Source organism: Geotrypetes seraphini, chromosome 1, assembly GCF_902459505.1.
Source record: "Geotrypetes seraphini chromosome 1, aGeoSer1.1, whole genome shotgun sequence".
NCBI classification, from domain to species: domain Eukaryota; kingdom Metazoa; phylum Chordata; class Amphibia; order Gymnophiona; family Dermophiidae; genus Geotrypetes; species Geotrypetes seraphini.
The window spans coordinates 101544802-101568227 of NC_047084.1; positions in this window are offsets into that span (position 1 = coordinate 101544802).

Consider the following 23426-nt stretch of genomic DNA (forward strand, 5'->3'; position numbering starts at 1 on the left):
ACTTGGACGTTTTTGAGAAATGTTCGTCCAAGTGTCGACTTAGACCGGTTTTTGGGCGTTTTTCTCTTTCGATTATGAGCCCCTTAGCGCTCCTTTGTAAAAGAGGGCCTAAATAGTTAATTTTATAGTGCATCTACAACATTATATCCTGTATTAAAGGTGAGTGTAAATTATATCACTATACCATGATTTATTTTATACATTGCTATTGAATTACTCTCTGTTTGGATACTGGAGCTTGTTGATGTCATGATGAAAATTGATTATGAACCGAGCTTAGACTACGAAAGATTTTTAATATGTAATTGTGTCGGATGTGAACTGAAGCCATTAATAATACCATAAGCTAAACGTGCTAAGTTAACCTTAAATTTCAATTTGCAAAGAGTTAGTTTTGCAGTTTTTATGTTGATTTATGATTTTGGTTTATTCTATGCAAATTCATGTACAGCTTTTAATAAGAGGGAGGAGGAACGAAAAAGGAGTCTTGAATTTTTCATAAGCTGTTTCCACTTAACTTAATTTAGAATTATGAAGCTGAATATGTAAGTTGAGAATAATCACCTATTGCTAATCTTCCACGTAGTTTATCGATATCAGCATTGAATATCCTGAGCAATGCAAACCTGAACTATTTTATTGCCAGGCCCCTGTAAATATGATAATAAGGAAGAGTTCAGTGCTACATTTTTTTTTTTAACTGAAGGGTTAAAAGATAAATACCATAATATGCTAGAAAAGTGCTAAAATAAGTTTGCTATTCAGATCTATCTGCAAAAGAAAAGATAGGCTGACTTTTCCCCCAAAACGGTGAAAAAGGACAATATGATTCAAGCTAGAGAATGACACGGTGACAAAATTCATCACCATTCCCGTCCCCACGGATAACCGCGGGAAATAATCCCATGTCATTTTCTAGTGTCTATCTCAACCTCAGTCCTTCTACACCAGCATTCTTCAAAGCAAAGCTTGCGGGTCAGTGGTTGTGGCCATTCATATTCTGATTCTCATGTGAAGCCATTGTGACATCACTGATGTGATTGGCTCTTAGGCACTGGTGGAATGAGGCATTATGACATCACAATATCTGCTCTGGATACCAGAGACTGTCATTCTGTAGTGTCTGTTTCAACCTCAGTCCTTCTACACCAGCATTCTTCAAAGCAAAGCTTGCGGGTCAGTGGTTGTGGCCATTCATACTCTGATTCTTCCCTCTCTCCTTAAAGAATGACATGAAGATGGTTTCCCGCGGTTATCCGTGGGATGAATTTTGTCACCGTGTCATTCTCTAATTCAAGCATATTGAAATCGACATGTCTTCATTTGCATTCTCTGTCCTCATTTGCATTAACAGTCCTTTATCTAGAAGAAGACAACGGGAAGAAATTACGGGCTCCTTTCAGGAAACCGCGGTAGAGGGTTTTACCACGGGCTGATGAGGTAAATGCTCCGATGTTCCTAGGAATTGAATGAGCATCAGAGCATTTAGCTTGCCGGCCTGCATGGAAATCCTCTATAGTGGTTTCATAAAAGCCAGAGCATATTCAGTTTATATTTATAAAACCGTAGCGCGGATTTTAGAACCAGCCATGGCAGTAGACTGTAGAGGGATCTGCAAACAGTTGTGGTAGGCCAGTGGTTAACTATTACCGTATTTTCGCGGATATAACGCGCGCGTTATACGCGTTTTTACCTACCGCGCATACCCATCGCGCGTTATACGTATACGTAGTTTTTCTACATAGTTCCCACCCCGCCCGATGCCCGATTCCCCCCCCCCAGCAGGACCGCTCGCACCCCCACCCCGTACGACCGCTCGCACGCGCTCCCACCCGCACCCGCGATCGGAGCAAGAGGGAGCCCAAGCCCTCTTGCCCGGCCGACTCCCCGACAATATCGGGCCAGGAGGGAGCCCAAACCCTCCTGGCCACGGCGACCCCCTACCCCCACCCCGCACTACATTACGGGCAGGAGGGATCCCAGGCCCTCCTGCCCTCGACGCAAACCCCCCTCCCTCCCTCCAACGACCGCCCCCCCCAAGAACCTCCGACCGCCCCCCCAGCCGACCCGCGACTCCCCTTCCCCGTACCTTTGCTAGTTGGCCAGACAGACGGGAGCCAAACCCGCCTGTCCGGCAGGCAGCCAACGACGGAATGAGGCCGGATTGGCCCATCCGTCCCAAAGCTCCGCCTACTGGTGGGGCCTAAGGCGCGTGGGCCAATCAGAATAGGCCCTGGAGCCTTAGGTCCCACCTGGGGGCGTGGCCTGAGGCACATGGGCCCAACCCGACCATGTGCCTCAGGCCGCGCCCCCAGGTGGGACCTAAGGCTCCAGGGCCTATTCTGATTGGCCCACGCGCCTTAGGCCCCACCAGTAGGCGGAGCTTTGGGACGGATGGGCCAATCCGGCCTCATTCCGTCGTTGGCTGCCTGCCGGACAGGCGGGTTTGGCTCCCATCTGTCCGGCCAACTAGCAAAGGTACGGGGAAGGGGGGTGGGGGTGTCGTGGGGGTCGGCCAGGGGGGTCGCGGGTCGGCTGGGGGGACGGTCGGAGGTTCTTGGGGGGGGCGGTCGTTGGAGGGAGGGAGGGGGGTTTGCGTCGAGGGCAGGAGGGCCTGGGATCCCTCCTGCCCGTAATGTAGTGCGGGGTGGGGGTAGGGGGTCGCTGTGGCCAGGAGGGTTTGGGCTCCCTCCTGGCCCGATATTGTCGGGGAGTCGGCCGGGCAAGAGGGCTTGGGCTCCCTCTTGCTCCGATCGCGGGTGCGGGTGGGAGCGCGTGCGAGCGGTCGTTCGGGGTGGGGGTGCGAGCGGTCCTGCTGGGGGGGGTGAATCGGGCGGCGGGCGGGGTGGGGGTAGGGGGTCGCCGTGGCCAGGAGGGTTTGGGCTCCCTTCTGGCCCGATATTGTCGGGGAGTCGGCGGTCCTTCTGGGTGGGGGTGCGAGTGGTCCTGCCGGGGGGGGGGGCAGGGCAGGGCGGGTAAACGGAGAGTCGGGACAGCGCACATAGAGTCGGGGAGGGCGAAAGGAGAGTTGGGGTGGCCAGAGGAGAGTCGGGGCGGGCGAAAGGAGAGTCGGGGTGGCCAGAGGAGAGTCGGGGCGGGCGAAAGGACAGTCGGGCAGCATGCGCGTTATACCCGTGAGCGCGGTATACAAAAGTTTTTATACATAATATTGTGGTTTCTGCGCGCTATACCCGTGTGCGCGTTTTACACGGGTGCGCGTTATATCCGCGAAAATACGGTACTTATCATTTCTATAGCATTGCCAGATGCACACAGCATTGTATAGGGATCTATGTACCATTGCACAAGATAATAGGTTAATATCCAGCCTACTCTTTTTTAAACAATTTTTAAACCATTTTTCTGCAAAGAAATCAGCCCCGGCATGATATCAAGTTTCAAGTTTAAGTTTAAGTTTCAAGTTTATTAGTTGACTTGATTAACCGCTTAATCCAAATTTCTAAGCGGTGTACACTTAAAATTTACATATATTAGGGAACAAAACAATACATACAATTAATAAATAAGATTAGTATATTAAAAATTAACATTACAAAAACAATAGGTAAGGAGGGATGAAATACAATTCATAGAGAAAAGGAGAAACATCAAGGGAAAATACAAAAGGGTAATAAGACATATAAGGAAAATAAAATAAGCCAGAGCAATAAGATAAAAGATTAATTTGCAAATGCATCTTTAAAAAGAAAAGTTTTTAACTCATTTTTAAATTTTGCAAACTCCTTCTCATGGGCACGCATGAGTGGATGTGCAGGAATGGTATTATATGCATAGTATTTTGAAATATATATAACCACCACACAACTATTAATATCTAGCACATATGCCAGTGTATGTATATATGTACAGTATGGGGCTCATAATCATTTTAAAAAATGTCCAAAAAGTGGCCTAAATCGGTACTTGGACGATCAAAAAGCCAGACCGTCCAAGTACCGATAATCAAAGCTGGTTTTAGACGTATCTAAAACCAGCTTAGGCCTTTCCCCTGCCTCTAAATGCCTAGAGCGAAAAGAGATGTTTTTAGAGGACGGGAAAGGGCGGGAGGTGGGCCGACCTAGACTTAGTCGAACAGCAAGTATAACCAAAAACTTGAGCAGGTTGCCCAGTCGGAATTTCTACGTTTTGACTTAAACCAAGTCAAAACAGGTATAAGTTCTGAAAAGGAGCCTGGCAACCTGATCACCCCCCACCGCAATGATTGCAGCAGGAGAGATGCCTCATCTCCCCTGCCCTGATCACGATTGCTCCACCCCTGATTGCTCCATGCCTAATCTCTCATGCCGCGGTTCATGGAAGTTTGGGGGAAGGGATGATCGCAATCACGGCAGGAGAGATGCCCAATCTCTCCTGCCGTGATCCACCCCCCACCCCCGAACCAATACCAGCAGGAGGGAGCCCAACCCCTCCTGCCAAGGCGTGAGCCCCATGAACCTCCACTCCCTTAAAATATGGGCAGGAGGGATCCCAGGCCCTCCTGCCCACGGTGACACCCCCACCCCCCTTACAAACCTCCGATCGGCCCCCCCAAATCCTGTGACCCCCGACCACCATCTCCACACTTGACACCCCCCTCACCCCCCTTCACTTACATTAGTTGGCCGGATGGACGAGTCCCAAGCCCATCTGCCCGGCAGGCTCTCCATCCTCCAAATGGTGGGCCTTAGAGCCTGATTGGGCCAGGTGCCTAAAGCCCTACCCACAGGAGGGGCCTTAGGCCCCTGGGCCAACTGGAATTGGCCCAGTTGCTTTAGGCCCCTCCTGTGGGTTGGGCCTTAGGTACATGTGCTGGGTTGGCCCCGCCCACAGGAGTGGCCTAAGGCAACTGGACCAATTCCAGTTGGCCCAGGCACCTAAGGCTCCTCCTGTGGGTGGGGCCTTAGGCACATGACCCAATCAGACCCTAAGGCCATTCAGAGGATGAAGGGCCTGCCATTCGGATGGGCTTGGAATCCTTCTGTCCAGCCAACTAATGTAAGTGAAGGGGGGTGTCAGGATGAGGGGGGTCGCAGGGTTACAATTTGATTGAATTTAGGTGCTATTATAGTGCAATATTATTGTATAAGATGCACTTGTTTTTGGTTTCAAAATGAATAAAGATATTAAAAAAAAAAAAAAAAAAGTTTCTATCCAGAAACCTGAGAAAAAATTTACCAACACGTTAAGGCATGTTTCCCAAACTGTGTGCCACGGCGCCCTGGAGCGCTGTGGCAGACTCACAGTGGTGCCCTGGAGGAAGACGGAAATGATCAAAGGGGGAGGAGGGAACTGTTAGGTATTTCTTTTGCATTGGGAGTACCCTGAAAAAAATTACTGACACACTAAGGATGCTTTAAACGGAAAAAGTTTGGGAAATAAACCTAAGGCCTTCTTTTACAAAGGCGCGCTAAGCGTTTTAGAGCAGATTTAGCATGCGCTAAATCAACGTGTGCGTTAACTGCTAACGCGTCCGTAGGATAACATGCACGTGTTAGCAATTAGCGTGTGGTTAGTGTGCGCTAAAAAGCATAGCGCACTTTTGTAAAAGAGGGGGGGGGGTAAATCTATACATACAACACAGTTTTCAGATCATCTAACTCTGTGACAAAACCTCCCCCAAAACTTGGAAGTTGAGTACAAAAAAGATTTTGACTTATGTTACTTCAGGCATCCATAATTCTGATTTTCCTGACTTTTGTTTGCTTAAATGAGAACTATAACATTTCTTTGAACAGTTTTTTGAAACAATAAAAATAAGTCATAGCACTTCATGCAATTCAATGGAATTCGATTGTGTTTTATAAAGCCTCTTTTCACACAATAGCATCAGAACTCCCCTTACAGCCTCGGTGACAAATACAATAAATTTTACAATACAATTTCAGGGACAAGGGAATAAACATGAGAGAAGAGCATATCAAAGTCGGCACAGAAGCTAAAGCTGAAACCTGTAAACAAGTAGGTGAATAATACTTGCAAATGCAGGTATGTGATATTGTATATAGAGATGCTTAGTTGCAGGACTCTTATCCTCAAAGGGTAGAATTGATTCTGTTTTTTTGAGATAAACAAGTTATATAAATTAGCTTTGTGTACTGAAATACAATGGAAGTTTGGAGGGAAGAATGTTGATTATTATATTACATTAGTGAATTATTTCGCCATTACCTTGCGGTTCAAAGCGAATTACATTAGAGGTTATCTGGACAGTTCCAGAAGAAATTACATAGTTGAGCAGTTTACTTTGGGGGATTGAGATACTTCCTGTGGAGTTAGTTTGTCTTGATGGATTTCGTGAATAGTAGGGTTTTAATTTCTTTTCTGAAGGTTTTGTAGTCTGGTGTCGTCATCAGTAGATTGGATAATTGGTGGTCAAGATTCGCTGCCTGCGTGGCCAGTAGGCCATCGTATATTTTTTTGCGTTTGACGCCTCTGATTGGGGGGTGCGTGAATGGTGTTTGGGTTCTCCTTTGCCTGGTTGTGTCAGTTTGGAAAAGGCGGTTAGTGCATGTTAAGATTGGAGCATCAATGGTATCTGTGGCTGGTGTAGAATCATGGAATGCCCTGCCTGGTATTTTGCGATTCTGTATTGGGAGGATGAATTTTAAGAAAAGGCACTCGCTAAAGTTAAAAGGGGATAGATTTCGTACAAACGTAAGGAAGTTCTTCTTCACCCAGAGAGTGGTAGAAATCTGGAACGCTCTTCCGGAGGCTGTTATAAGGGAAAACACCCTCCAGGGACTCAAGACAAAGTAGATAAAGACAGGTTGTTCACCCTCTCCAAGGTAGAGAGAACAAGAGGACACTCTCTAAAGTTAAAAGAGGATAGATTTCGTACAAACGTAAGGAAGTTCTTCTCCCAGAGAGTGGTAGAAACCTGGAACGCTCTTCCGGAGGCTGTTATAGGGGAAAACACTCTCCAGGGATTCAAGAAAAGGTTGGATAAGTTCCTTGTGGAACAGAACATACGCAGCTAAGGCTAGACTCAAATAGGGCCCTGGTGAGCAGACTGCTGGGCACGATGGACCACTGGTCTGTCCCATCAGCGGCAAATCTTATGTTTTTATGTTCTTATGCTGAAAACGCAATTATTTGCCAAAGCCTTCCTATGCTAATGCTTATTCCTCTGATAACATCCTTTTTAGATTTCCCTGTCAGTAATGTATGATTTAAAGTACAGTGGTACCTTAGATTACGAGCATAATCCGTTCCAGGAGCATGCTCGTAATCCAAAATGCTCGTTTATCAAAGCGAGTTTCCCCATAGGAAATAATGGAAACTCGCTTTAATACGTTCCCACCCCCCCCACCGAGGCCAGCAGCGCTGCTCCCCCCCCCACGAGAACCAGCATTGCTCCCCCCGAAGGCCCCGCGATCCGACACCCTTCCCCCCTGCGATCCGGCACCCCCCCCCGCCGCCATCTGGCACCCCCCGCCATGATCGGGCACCCCCCCTGCAGTGATCGGGCACCCCCCCACCGCGACCTGAAGTCCCCCAGAGCCCTATTCTTGCTTTAATGTAGCACCGGCATGTCGGCCTCCTCTTTTGTGCTGGCCTTGAGCATGTGTGCATGCTCAAGGCCTGCGAGTTCACGTTCTCTCCGAGATTCTCAAGGCCAGCACAGAAGAGGAGGCACATGCTCAAGGCCAGCACAGAAGAGGAGGCCGACATTAAAGTAAGAAGAGGGTTCTGGGGGACTTCAGGTTGCGGCGGGGGGTGCCCGATCACGGCGGGGGGGTGCCTGATCATGGCGGGGGGTGTGTGTGTGCCGGTTCGCGGGGGGGAGGGTGCCGGTTCGCGGGGGGGGGGGGGGCGCTCGCAAATCGAGGCGTGCTGGCTTTCTGAGGCGCCGAGTTTGCAAATGTTTTGCTCGTCTTGCAAAACACTCACAAACCGGTGCATTCTTAAACCGAGGTACCACTGTATGTTATATTTCTGAATTGATGGTATTAGACTTGCTTTGCATGCTAATGTGAATTGGTGTGGTTATCTAGCTTAGAATGGATCATTTGATTGGATGTATATGTGGTTTTGTCTTGATTTTTTGATATTTTATATTGGGGGGATGTCTATGATGTTGTCCAGGCATGTCTACATAATATGTGGAAATCGTAGGTAAACAAGATTTTATGTATGTGACTTGGAAAGCGCATAGTTGTAGGCAGTATATACATTTTATAGTAAATAAATAGTTTGAAAGCTAAGGGCCCCTTTTACTAAGGTGTGCTAGCGGTTTTTAGCGCGCGCTTAGCGTGCGCTACAATGCCGCACGCACTAAACACTAACGCCTCCATAGAACCTGCGTTAGTATTTTTCATTTAGCGCGTGATTAGCACTCGCTAATAACACTAGTACACCTTAGTAAAGGGAGCCCAAACCATACATAATCAGGTGAATGAAAAAAGGAAAGAAAAAACTCAGCCCTCTTGTTTGGGAGGTTTGGGAAACCCATGTAATATTCCAAAACCATGTAATATTCCAAAACCATGTAATATTCCAAAATAACCATGTAATATTCCAAAATAATCCTTAATTCAGGCAGAGGATTGAGAAGGCAATGAAAAGGAATTTAAAAAATTGGGACCGTTATATTAAAAGTATGTTAAGTAGTTAACAACTGGGTTAACCTGCATTGTTACCACACAAACACGAAAACCATTATTGCAGTGGTATGGCCGTGTGTGCTAATTCTCATGGTAACTGCAGGCCAGTTTGTATTTTATTACATTGCATTAAAACACATTTCTAGACTGCAATATCTTCCAGATCGATGCAGTTTACACTTCTCCCTCCGTATTCAGAGGGTTTGCGGGCAAAACTTAGCCGTGAATACCGAAAAACTGCGCATAACTTATTGCATGTTATTCGCGGTTTTTCGGCAAAACAGATCTGAAAAAGATAATAAACCGTGAATAACCCGACCTGCGATTTGCTCCGTACAACGCCGGGAGCAGCAATTTCCAATGTGAAATGCCGGTTTCACGGATGAAAATTAGGGGGCGGAGTCAGCAGCTTAAAAATCACGAATAAGCGAATCCGCAGATATGGAAACCGCGGATACGAAGGGAGAAGTGTACATCATTAGGAAACTGCATACCACAGTGAAATGCACAAAATAAAATATCATCTTCCTTACTTTCCTAAAAATCTTACAAAAAGGGAAGTCCTCCATAGTTTTCGGAAATGCATATATGAAATCGAAGAAGCAAACAAAATATGCAGTTCCAAGTCCCAACTAGCAGCTTTGATATGCAATTGTTTGGTGCAAAAACTTCGTGCTATGACATTCTCGCACAGGAGGGAACACAATGAAGTTACCCTTAGCGGACGGTCCACTTTAAAAGCGTAAATTGTTCTAATACGTAACCAAGCGCCTGACCATGTACGACTTTGTAACAAAGCGACCCAAATTTAAACCACACCCTGACCTCAAAAGGCAGCCAATGGAGTTGTCTATAGTATGGAGTAACATGATCTGATTTCTTTAAATCAAAAATCAGACGCACGGCAGCATTCTGGATTTTATGCAATCTATGTAAATTTGACTGAAGGTCTGCCAAATCAACTGAAATATAGAAACATGATTTATTTATTCAATTTTTTTAGCCCGTCCTCCCAAAGGAGCCCAGAACGGGTTACAGAGTACATCCATAATAATCCAGAGCAGAGATGACATAGTTTACATAAATTACAATATAGACATGACAATAATTTACAATATAGACATGACAATAAAACATATGCCTTAAGTAGCATATGGTGAGATTAGGTGGCGTAGGTGCGTTGACTGGGTGGCATTTCAGGGTGAATGACTTTAAGGCACTGGGTTAGAAAAGAGGAAGGTTTTCATGGCCTTCCTGAAGATCCAGAGTCCATCTAGTGATCTGACAGATGGAGGGATTGTGTGCCAAAGTTTGGGTATGAAATTTAGAGAATGACACAGTGACAAAATTAATCACCGTTCCTGTCCCCGCGGATAACCGCGGGAAATAATCCCATGTCATTTTCTAGTGTCTATTTCAATCTCAATCCTTCTACACCAGCATTCTTCAAAGCAAAGCTTGCGGGTCAGTGGTTGTGGCCATTCATACTCTGATTCTTATGTGAGCCAAGGATAATGAAGCCATTGTGACATCACTGATGTGATTGGCTCTTAGGCACTGGTGGAATGAGGCATTATGACATCACAATATCTGCTCTGGATACCAGAGACTGTCATTCTGTAGTGTCTGTTTCAACCTCGGTCCTTCTACACCAGCATTCTTCAAAGCAAAGCTTGAGGGTCAGTGGTTGTGCCCAATTATACTCTGATTCTTTCCTCTCTCCTTAAAGAATGACATGAAGATGGTTTCCCGCGGTTATCCGCGGGGACGGGAACGGTGATGAATTTTGTCACCGTGTCATTCTCTATGTGAGTAGGAGCGTTTACAGGCAGTTTCAGTTTTGAGGGAGCGGCCAGAAGGTATGGTCAGTCGTTTTTCTCCTTGGGACCTCAGTGGTCGCTTTGGGAAGCAGATTTGTAGTTTAGTTTTCATGTAGTACGGAATCATTTCATGGAAGGTTTTGAAAGCGAGGACCCGGGCCTTGAAGGTGCAGGGTTTTTGAATGGGCAGCCAGCGATGGAAGCTAATGCAGGGGTAACGTGGTCGTGGATGCCTAGGTTTTTCAGAAGGCGGATTGCAGCGTCTTGCACCCTTTGGAGGCGGGAGAGAGTTTTGGTAGGCAGGCCCACTAGTAGAATGTTACAATAGTCTACGCGGGATAGTACAAAAACATAGAGTAGTTGGGCAAATTCAGGTTCTGAGAAGTATGCACGTATGGTTTTTAGCTAGCAGAGGTAGTAGAAAGAGGATGATACTAGTTTGGATGCGTGTTCTGTCATTGATAAATTAGAGTCAAGAGTTACTCCTAGGCTGCGGACGTTGTCTGTGGGTGTGAGGGTGTTTGTGGCCCAGGAAAAGGACGGACGGGGATATACGCATAGATCTTTGTGGATCCAGAGAAGTTTTGTCTTAGATTCATTTAACTGTAACTTGTTTACGGTCATCCAAGTCTTTATTTCAGTTAAGCAAGATTGGAGATTTTTTATTTGTGTGTCTCGGTGACAGCCTAGGGGAAGATAGATTGTAGGTCGTCAGCGAAGGACTGGATTCTGATTCGATGTTTTCCCGCTATGTCCAGTGCTGTTGTGACATAGAGGTTGAAGAGGAGAGGTGAAAGTAAGGCTCCCTGAGGCACTCCATAGTGGAGTGGTTTGGGTTAAGATAAGAGTTTTCCTAGTAGGACTCTCTGCAATCTGTTGGCCAGGAATGAAGAGAACCATTGAAGTTCATTGTCACGGATTCCAATGGACTTTAGCCTGGACAAGAGGAGAGAGTGGTCGATGGTGTCGAAGGCGACACTGAGGTCTAATAGTACCAGCAATGCATCATTTCTGTCATCTAGGATTTTCCAGCAGTCATCTAGGATGTCCAAAACCACAGTTTCTTTGCTGTGGTGTTTCCTGAAGCCCGATTGGAAGTTGGAGAGGGTGGCGTTTGTCTCCATGAAGTCTTGCAATTGCGTGAGAACTGTCTTTTCCAATATTTTTGAGATGAATGGGAGGTTTGCGACAGGTCTGAAGCTGCTTGGGTTGTCTGGGTCCATGGTTGGTTTTTTTCAGGAGTGGTTTTACTATGGCCGATTTCCAGCTCCATGGAACTATATCTGTCTTAAGGGACTCATTTATTAGGGGTAGGATGGATTCCAGGAATACCTCATTTGTGTTCAGGAGTGTAGTGGAGGGACATGGGTCCAGGATCGAGGTTGCGGGGTGTACGGAGTTGATTATGGTTTTGAGGTCGTTGTGGGAGATTGGTTTGAAACTGTTCAAGGTTTCCGTCTTGAGTGGATTGTCATCTTGGGCTGTCTCTGGGATGTATGGGAGTGCTTTGGCTTCTGAGTCCAGATTTATGCGTATCTTTGATATTTTGTCGTGGAAGAAGGTGGAGAGGGATTCGCAGTCTAGGTTCGTTTGCAGGGAATGCATTGGACCTTGAGATGAGGAGAATAGGTTTTTCGTTATTGAGAAGATGGCCTTCGATCTGCTTGGGACCTTGGATAGTAGAGCAGTGAAATGAGCTTTGTTTGCTTCATGTGTGGCTAGTTTGTAGTTTTGCAGCAAGTTTTTCCAGGAGGATTTGTCCTGGTCACTGAGAGTTTTGTGCCAAGTATTTTCTGCTTTTCTGACTCTCCTTTTTTGAACTCTCAGGTCTTCTGTAAACCAGGGTGAAGAGAATGGTCGTGAGTTAAGTTTGGTCACCTTGACTTTTGCTAGGTTCTCATAGGTGTTTTAATGCCTGAGTGCCAGGTCAGTGCCTTCTCTTCTAGGGAGTTAGTGCTTAGTTGTAGTTTGGAGATACCGTGGAAAAATGCGGTTGGGTTTACTGATTTTGGTTCGAACGTAATTGTTTCCTGGGAATTTGTTCGGTCTGCTGCCTCTTTAACTCTGGTGTGCAGGCCGAACGTGATTATATGGTGATCGGTCCAGGGGACCACGATGTTTTTCGGTGAGGATATTTTCTGGTCAATTTGTGAGCCGTCTGGGAGAAAAATTAGGTTCATTGTGTTTCCAGAGGAATGAGTGGGAGAGGTGACTTGTTGAGTGAGTCTCAGATCCGACAGTGTTTTGAAATTTTGTAGGACACCCATGACTTCTGGGTAGTCCGCGAAGTTGAGGTCTCCTAGTACAAATCCTAAACAAATCCTAGTACAAATCTCCTAAACAAATCGTAATTTGTTTATGGTTTACGGACAGGTAGTTTATAATGGTTAGCAGTTCGTCGAGCGCAGACATAGGAGAAGAGGGTGCTCTGTAGACTAGTATGATTATGATTTTTTTGTCGTAGCCTATTGAGAAAACGAGGCATTCTATGTCTGGTAGTTTTATGGAGTGTATTTGGCGTGGGTTTAACTTGGATTTGGCGATTGCTGCCACCCCTTCCCCTCTCTTGTTGGGACGGGAGCATGCCAGTGCTTGGTAGCCTTGAGGGCATAAAGCACTCATGGTGGCTCCATCGTTGTCTTTGAGCCATGTTTCCGTCACCAGTAGGAGGCAGATAAAGACCAAATAGTCCATCTAGTCTGCTCAATCACAGTAACCATTATCTCTTTTTCTCTCCGATAGATCCCACGTGCCTATCCCAGGCCCTTTTGAATTCAGACACCGTCTTTGTCTCCACCACCTCTTCTGGGAGACTGTTCCACGCATCTACCACCCTTTCTGTAAAAAAGTATTTCCTTAGATTACTCCGGATCCCGTCACCTCTTAACTTCATCCTATGCCCTCTCATTGCAGAGTTTCCTTTCAAATGAAAGAGACTCGACGCATGTGCATTTATATTACGTAAGTATTTAAACATCTCTATCATATCTCCCCTCTCCCTATTGGCTAAGACTCTTAACATTTGCATCTCCTCTTCCTATAGGCCAAGACTCTGTGCACCTGCATTGTGAGGTCATAGAGCTGCCCATCTGCAGTAACCATTATCTCTTTCTCTCTCCGAGAGATCCCACGGGCCTATTCCAGGCCCTCTTGAATTCAGACAGTCTCCGTTTCCATCACCTCTTCCGGGAGACTGTTCCGCACATCTACCACCCTTTCCGTAGAAAAAGTATTTCCTCAGATTACTCCGGAGCCCATCACCTCTTAACTTCATCCTATGCCCTCTCATTGCAGAGTTTCCTTTCAAATGAAAGAGACTCGACTCATGCGCATTTACATTACGTGACAGCTCTGACGCTCATTGAATTCCTGTGAGCGTCAGAGCTGTTACCACCACAGCCAGCGCTAAAAACCATGCAACGGCTTTGTAAAAGGGTGTTTTCTTATTTTATTTCAATTTTTAATCCTTTTTTTTTTTTTTTTTAGTTTATTTGTTCTTTTAATAGAAATGACATTCTTTTTCTCTATTGTTTTTATGTAAACCACATTCATGTTAAAGCAAAATGCAGTCTATAAATATTCAATAAACATAAACATTATAGTCCGCCTGCCTGACCATCTGTCTTCATTAATCTTACCTGGCTTAGGAATCTATGCAGCCATCTTTCTCTGCTCTGCCAAATGTCACTTAAGCTTCCCAATATCCCTGCTGTCTGTGCAAGAGACTTTAGGATACGGTGCAATGGATAGCTGTCCTCCCGTGAGATACTTAAATGTTTCGATCAGGGGAGACATGATCGAAACATTTAAGTACTTCATGGCACATGTCGAAGTGGAAGATGATATTTTCTTTCTCAAGGGACCCTCGGCCACAAGAGGGCACCCGCTCAAACTCAGGGGCGGAAAATTTCATGGCGACACCAGAAAGTATTTCTTCACAGAGAGAGTGGTTGATCATTGGAACAAGCTTCCAGTGCAGGTGATCGAGGCAGACAGCGTGCCAGACTTTAAGAATAAATGGGATACCCATGTGGGATCCCTACGAGGGTCAAGATAAGGAAATTGGGTCATTAGGGCATAGACAGGGGGTGGGTAAGCAGAGTGGGCAGACTTGATGGGCTGTAGCCCTTTTCTGCCGTCATCTTCTATGTTTCTATGATGGGTCATTTGGCCTTTATCTACCATCATGTTTCTATGTTTCTATAATCAGAAAGTTCTATGACATCACAATGCAGGTGTAAAGAGCCTTAGCCTATAGGAAGAGGAGATGCAAATGTTAAGAGCCTTAGCCAATAGGGAGAGAGTGGCTGCTGCAGACACCAGAAAGTATTTCTTCACAGAGAGAGTGGTTGATCATTGGAACAAGCTTCCAGTGCAGGTGATCGAGGCAGACAGCGTGCCAGACTTTAAGAATAAATGGGAGGGTCAAGATAAGGAAATTGGGTCATTAGGGCATAGACAGGGGGTGGGAAAGCAGAGTGGGCAGACTTGATGGGCTGTAGCCCTTTTCTGCCGTCATCTTCTATGTTTCTATGTAATGTTAAGGCTTGGAGTTCAATGAAGAGATTGATCCTATAGGAGCCATGGGAATCAAAGCTGATGAGTCCAAAAGGCTACTACTACTAATCACTTACATAGCCCTGAAAGGCATACGCAGCGCTGTACATTTTTTATATTTATAGACAGTCCCTTCTCAGAAGAGCTTACAATCTAACTTGGACAGACAGACATGACATATAGGGTTGGAGATGCAAAACCCAAAGGGAGAGGAGTTAGGAGTCGAAAGCACTCTCAAAGAGGTGGGCTTGTAACTGGGCCTTGAATACTGCCAGAGACTGAGCCCGCGGTAGGGATTCGGGCAGCTTGTTCCAAGATAGATGAGACGGAATCTGGAGTTGGCATTTGAGGAGAAGGGCACAGATAGGAGGGACTTACCAGTTGAGCGGAGTTCATGGGGGTGGGGGGGTAGGGGGAGAATAAATTCAAGTCCAAACTCAAAACCTTCCTCTTCAAAGATGCATATAACACCTGAAACAAATCTCCTCAAGCAGAGCTCTCGAAACATCCCACACGGATGGCAACAAAACGCTTCTTTAGAAACGAACCTTATGTACACGTGGTTTTACTATTATCAAAAACACAGACACACATATTTCATAATGCACGGTTTGTTTTTTTTAATATATCACCATTCCATGTGGCCCCGCACAATGAGGCACATTCACATGGCCCTAACACACATATGTATGTTTCTCGTTCACGTCTATACGTATCTCTTTTCTATCTTTATTCCGTTTATGTTTAATTTTTGATTTTGTTTTGTCTTAGTACATACTCTAGGACCCTTGAGAAAGGCTTTGCTAGCCGAAACAGGGCCCGTGTCGGGTCCGTTAGTTTTTAATGCGGTTGATGTGGATATTTTACTCAACACTGAATGAAGACATAAAGGAAGGTCAAGAACATTCCCCCTCTTTTACTAAGGTGCGCTAACCGATTAGCGTGTTCTAATCAAATTATCGCACGCTAAACGCTAGTGCATCCATAGACTAAAATGCACGCGTTAGCGTTTAGCGCGTGCTAAATCGATTAGCACGCGCTAATCGGTTAGCGCAACTTAGGGCTCCTTTTACAAAGGTTTTAGCACCCGCTCAGTGCTCGCTAAAATGCCACACACGCAAGCCGCTACGCCTCCTTTTAAGCAGGCAGTAGTTTTTTGGCTAGCGCCCACTATAGCATGCACTAATCTTATGTATACCTTAGTAAAAGGAGCCCTTAGTAAAAGAGGGCCATTGTGTTTCGTCCACAGTTGTTGGAGTGCTCCTTTTTATGTGGAACATTGGGTCTTCGTGCTTTTTCTATAGAAACGAACCCATTCCTATTGTACTTTTCCTTCCTTTTATTTTCTCGTCCCTTTTGTTTTATTTTCGATCTCGATGTATTTATTCACCTTTCCCGCCTCCCTCCTTCCCTCTCTCCCAGTATGTCCTTTTGCTACGTAACCCCTTTATAAATTTTATTTACCTTCGCAGAGGAAGAGACATGGGCATCCTGGGACTATCAACCAAATCTCTTCCCTGAAGAAGCCCTTTTTCTGGGAACGTAATCGCGCCTCCAAAACTTACTTGCTCCACTTCATCACTGACGCTGAAACCGTGGATTGAAGACAATGTTTTATTTTTATTTTTCTTTCCAGTTTATGAATTATTTTTAATCTTATTCATTGTTTTGACACTTGTTTTGTTTTGTTCTATTTTTATCATTTAAATTTCTCCAGAATCCTATTGTTCAACGGTTCCTCCTTCTGCATCTATTCCTTTCTCTCCTCTCTTCTACCTTCCAAAGTACTTAGATCAATGCAGTCTTGTTTATTTTCTTATTTTTTCCTCTATCTCTATTTTTCATTTCTTTATTACTCTCCAGGAACTTTAGTTAGATTGTGAGCCTTCGGTACAGTAAGGGAATTTCTAAGTACCTTTTCTTACTTATAATTTTAATGTATATTTTCTATAAACCGCTTAGAACCTAATGGATTAGCGGTATATAAGAAATAAATTACATTACATTACATTACATACTGTTATTTGGTGTGTTTTATTTCTTTTAATTTATCTCTCCTTTGCAAACCGCTTAGGTAATATTTGATAAGCGGTATATCAAATGACCAATAAACCTGGAAACTTGGGTGATACGTGAATCACTGGAATGAGATGGGCTCAGCCCTGGACGATCATTCACTCTTAGGGGGTTATTTTACTAAGGTGCAGTCAATGCCAACAAGCCCATTATGTGCTATGGACGTGTTGGCATTTAGCGTTCGCTAAATCTGCTAGCGCGCCTTAGTAAAAGACCCTTTTAGTCTGAGAAAAAAGTGTCATAGTAGCAAAGGTCTAATCATAAACAAAGCTTGACAACCCCATACAAGTTTATTTAAAATTTGATAGAGGCGCTTATAAAATTTCTAAGCGCTGTACATAATAATAATAAAAATAGGGGGTTCGAAACAAGTAGAAAGTGCAAACAAGACAATCGTTGGACAACGACTAACAGGAACGAGGGGACGACAATGGTATAAAGAAAAATTCACAGTAAAGGAGAAAATGAAGGGATGGGGACACAACTGGAAGAATTTCTTATGAAAATAGAAGACATTGTAGGTTTCATTGATCAATTGTTTAGTTCTGACAAGATTAATTCACTTCTCCCGCCATATCCGCGGTTTCCGAATCTGCGAATTTGCTTATTTGTGATTTTTCGGAAGCTGACTCCGCCCCTCCCCCCCCAAATTCCGTCATCCTTAAAGTTCTTTTTTCCTTTTACTGTATCGATAAAAAGTTTATCGCTTATCATTCACTCTGAAAATCGCTGCTGCCATGCTTTCTCCCACAAATTCGCTGCTTTCATGCTTCCCAGTGTGCACTGAGAAAAACGCTGCTTCCCAGCATCCATAGAGAGAAAGGCTGCTTCCCAGCATCCATAGAGAGAAAGGCTTCTTCCCAGCATCCATAGAGAGAAAGGCTTTTTCCCAGCATCCATAGAGAGAAAGGCTTTTTCCCAGCATCCATAGAGAGAAAGGCTTCTTCCCAGCATCCATAGAGAGAAAGGCTTCTTCCCAGCATGCTTGCCCAGAAATCGCCGTAGAAAAGTTATTCGCAGTTCCAATAATAAAAATGGAAGGCTTTTTCTAAAAACCGCGAATAACATTAAAAAAGTTATTGATGTTTTTTCCGTATTCGCGCCTATGGTCTGCCTGAATCCCCCGCGAGGGAGAAGTGTAGATTTAAGTTCAAGAAATTTGTCAAATGATCTACCCAAACCGTATCGACCTTTCCCAGATCCTGACGCAAACTATAGCTATCAACCTTGTAATCTCCCTAGGAATGCCCAGGCTAATTTCTTGTAAACCGCGTAGAACTGAAAAGCTGGGTTTTTTTTTTCCTAATTCAAGTATTTTCATTAATTTTATATGATAATTAACAAGATATACAAGATACACTCCTCCCTCTGAGTTCGCAGTGGTTACGGGCGGAACATAGCCGCGAATACTGAAAAACCGCGAATAACTTTTTATATGTTATTCGCAGTTTTTTGTAACAGCCACCGTTTTTTCTATTGAAACCGCAAATAAATTTTTCAGGCTGACAGCAGGCAAGCAGCGATTTTCTCTGTGAACACTGGGAAGCTGGAAAGCAGCAAATTTGAGGGTGAAAGATTGGAAGCAGCGATTTTCTGAGTGAACATAAGAATTGCCGCTGCTGGGTCATACCAGTGGTCCATCGTGCCCAGCAGTCCGCTCACGCGGTGGCCCTTAGGTCAAAGACCAGTGCGTACTTTCCGGTTCAGCAGGAAGTTGTCTAACTTTGTCTTGAATCCCTGGAGGGTGTTTTCCCCTATAACAGCCTCCGGAAGAGCGTTCCAGTTTTCTACCACTCTTTTTTTTATTGGTACAGTACAGGTACTTTACTCGTGATGTAATTTGGGGGGGCGGAGTCAGCATGCGAAAAATCGTGAATAAGCAAAACCACAAGTTCTGAAACCGCGAATACGGTGGGAGAAGTGTATACAGATATTATCTAGGATATAAAACAATCCAACTGTACAAATCATGGGTGATATATACAAAAACAAAAACCCCAAACCAAAAAACAGTTGTTTCATGTCTAATATATATACAGTACTAGCTGATGCCCCGGCATTGCACGGGTATTTAATTATAGCAATAACACTGTAAATGGATTCAAATAAAGATACTTTATAGTGGTGAATGAAAATATTTTTTTACAGCTTTATAAAAAGTACAATATTCAAATTATAATGTGAAATATTTGAAAAAAAATGAATACAATACAACTAACACAAAACTTGATTATAAACAACATTTTTAGTTTCACCTCCAGGAGCAAGAACATATACATTCTTGGGTGAACCCACCATTCCCACGTGTGCAGGTGGGCCGCGAGACCCCCAGAACATATCACCCCAGGTAGTGAGGGATCTGCATACCAATTTACATTCAAATCGGTCCCACAGCTTTTTACATTTTTTCCATTGACATGAATGGGTGAAATCCGATTATCTGTTTGTAGCTCCACCCACGTGTGCAGGTGGGCCGCGAGACCCCCAGAACATATCATCCCGGGTAGTGAGGGATCTGCATACCAAGTTTCGTTCAAATCGGTCAAGCCGTTTTTGCGTGATCGCGGCACATACATACATACATCCAATTTTATATATATAGATATAGAAGGGTCAGTGCACACATTATCAGTATTATCAGAAAGGTATTAACATATAAGAACATAAGAACACCTTTACCGGATCAGACCGTAGGTCCATCTAGTCTGGCGACCCGCACACGTGGAGGCCAAGCTAGGTGCTCCCTGTTGGAGACTCTGATTTCCCGTATCTCTCGATGTGATTTGCAAGAAGGTGTGCATCCAATCTGCGCTTGAATCCCAGAACGGTAGTCTCCGTCACAACCTCCTCCGGGAGAGCATTCCAAGCGTCCACCACTCTCTGTGCGAAACAGAACTTCCTGACATTTGTCCTGGACCTGCTGCCCCTCAGTTTCAGTCCATGACCTCTTGTCCATGTCACATCTGAAAAAGTGAATAATGCTGTTTCTTGGTCTATTTTGTCAAATCCTTTTAAGATTTTAAAAGTCTCTATCATATCCCCTCGCAGGATCCTCTTTTCAAGGGTGAACAATCCTAGTTTTCCGAGGCATTCTTTGTAGCTCAAATTCTCCATACCTTTGACTAGTTTCTTGGCTCGCCTCTGCACCTTCTCCAGCAGGGTTATATCTTTCTTAAGGTATGGAGACCAGTGTTGGACACAATAGTCCAAGTGTGGTCTGACTATTGCTCTATAAAGCGGCATTATGACGTCCGCCGATCTACTCGTGATGCCCTTCTTTATCATGCCCAACATCCTGTTTGCTTTCTTTGCCGCCGCCTCGCATTGAGCCGATGGCGGGATAGATGACACCGATGTGATGTAATGTTACATTTCAAATGCGTTCTTAAAGAGAGAAGTTTTTAAGGGACTCTTAAATCTTTCTAGTACGGATTCCTCTCTAAGATGAGTTGGTATCGAGTTCCATCACTTCACCCTGAAGAATCTGAAGAAAGTCACAGCAGGATGCTTCTAAAGTTTTTTTCTACATTTGTAATTTGTCTTTTTTTTTTTTCATCTATAAATTATGGGACTCTGCTGCCAGCTTCAATATTCCTGTTCATCTACAAGTTTTTTTTCTTTGAAAGCCTCTTATTTGCTGATCTGCCAGCTTTATGTGCCAAGCTGACATCAGACAGGAACTGAAAAGGGACTTATTTTTTTTTTTTTTTTTTACAATGCAGACAAATAAGGAACAATTTTAAATGCTATCGATGGAATTTGCAAGTTCAGGGGCCTGTCCACAAATCTTTTTTTTAAAAGGAAACTCATCCCCTCTTTTACTAAGGCGCTCTAATCAAATTAGCGCAGATAAATGCTAACGCGTCCATAGCGTTAGCGTTTAGCATGCGCTAAATCGATTAGCGTGCACTAATCGGTGAGTGCACCTTAGTAAAAGAGGTCCTCGGCTTTATAAATTATATTCTCTTGTATGATCCGCTTGTTTGGCCGTTCCACTCCATCCCTGTACTCCATTTTTATTCATAGGAGGGGAGGGCAGCTTTCAGTTCTCCGGTGTTACTTGGGTCCTTAGGGGTTCCTTTTATTAAGGTGTGCTAACAAATTTAGCACACGCTAAAGATTAGCATTTTAGCTTCTAGCATGAACTAAATCGGTTAGAATACCTTAATAAAAAAGACCCCTTAGTTACAAGAGTAAAATTTTCTGCAAACTGCCTTCTATTCTTTCTAAATCACAGTTCAGAATGATGGCTCATCTCAGTAGTTCTTAACGAATAATACTTTTCATTTGGGATTACAGCGCGAGAGAGGTTGTCATGACTTTATGTCAAACGCACTTCCCACATGGGATATTCTACCTGAGACAGGCAATTCTCAGTGGTCTATTCCTTCTTAAAAATTCACAAAAAAATGGCTCTTTTTAGATTACAAACATGGCTTATTTTCTTCTGAAGCCTTTTTACTGTCAATCATTTTCCTTTCTTTATATTTCTCCTCTCTCTCTCTTTTAAATTCAAATATAACAAAAAAAAAAGACCTGTAACAAAAAGACCTATAAACTCCCTTGGAAATCAAAGCTGTCTTACAAACCATTTTCACTAAGCACTGAACCCTTTCAAATCTACTAAATCTCTTTAATCTGCTTAATTGCTTATTGCTGAAAACAAAAATCAAGTTCTGTGCAGGGAGAGAAATTTATTAGGCTCCAATCACAGCACAATATTGAGTTTATGTTTCAGTAAATCACTGTATTCTCACAGAGATATGGAAATGAATCAATATAGCATGAATAGTTGTGCAACTCTGCAGTCTCGCCGATGCCCTGGGACAGCCTGTGTGCAAGGCTAAATAGACATTATTGCCTGTCTTTGTGGCATGAAAATTCAATTTGATTTACACGTATTAGGAGACTTGGGCTCTGTCCTTTTATCCACCGGTATACAGATCTGAATCACGCCTGTGTTTCTCTTCTAATAATCACATTGACTGAGTCTGATAGTCTAGCAATTGGCTCAGTAAATGAGATTTAATTTCTGTCTGAACGAAACTGTTTTCTCATATAGCAAAACCAATCCAGAGGATCATAAATAACTCCAATGAATTCTGTTGTTAAAAAAAAAGAAAAGAAAGAAAGAATAAAAGAAAAAAAAAAAAGATGCAAATGGCTTTTTAAAGAGAATGTGAAGCTAAGTAAGAATGTGGGACATATGGTTCTATAAATTTGGTTTATAATACAGACCAATGGTTCCTAAAGCTGTCTTGGGGGGACCCCCCCCCATCCAGTTGGATTTTAAAATATCCACAATGAATATGCATGAGATAGAATAATCAATATGCGTGTATCATAGCTATATTCACTGTGGTTATCTTGAAAACCCAACTGTCTGGGGATCCCCTAGAACAGGGGTCTCAAAGTCGCTCCTCGAGGGCCGCAATCCAGTCAGGTTTTCAGGATTTTCCAATGAATATGCATTGAATGCAGTGCATGCAAATAGATCTCATGCATATTCATTGGGGAAATCCTGAAAACCCGACTGGATTGCGGCCCTCGAGGAGGGACTTTGAGACCCCTGCCCTAGAACAAATTGTCACACCTTTGATCTAGACAGAGATGAAGATTGGAGGAAGGAAAGGGGAAATGGGGACTTGCATACTGCCTTTTTGTAGCTTTGGCATTTCAAAACTGACTTTCAAAGGGGTGGGCAATGGAGGATTAAGTGACTTGCCCAGGGTCGCAAGGAGCTGCACTGGGATTTTATCTAACAAACTCTGGGTGCAGAGGCAACTTCTCTACATGTGAGCCACATCTTCAGAGTGGCTGTTAGTATGGCTGTTCCATGACCACATGACCCCCTTCATCTCATATCAGAACAACCATGGTGTCAATATTAAAGCCATTTACCTAGATAGCTGTAGTCATTATCCTTGGAGTAACATTGGACGGCCATCTGTCCCTATCCACCCACATCTCCCAGGTGGTCTCCACTTCCTTCTACTACCTCCACCAACTGAGAAGGATCAAACCTTATATCTCCAAAATGGACCTGACTCAACTCCTCTATGCCTATGTTCTCTCCAGGATGGATTACTGTAACTCCACACTTAAAGGAGCGAGTCCAAAATGCAGCGATCTGCCTCCTATACAACCTCAACTATCATGACCCCATCTCCCAGCATTCCGCACAGAACACTGACTACCGATCAACAAACGCTGCACTTTCAAGGTACTGGTAATAGCACATTAAAGGTTCCATGCCACCACCCTGAGCTACATCTATATGCTCCTACCCGTCCGCTCCACTCTAAAGCAGAGAGATGACTGTGCATCCCCCCAGGAATATCTCTCCTGTTGGAAACCACCCACAAACGCT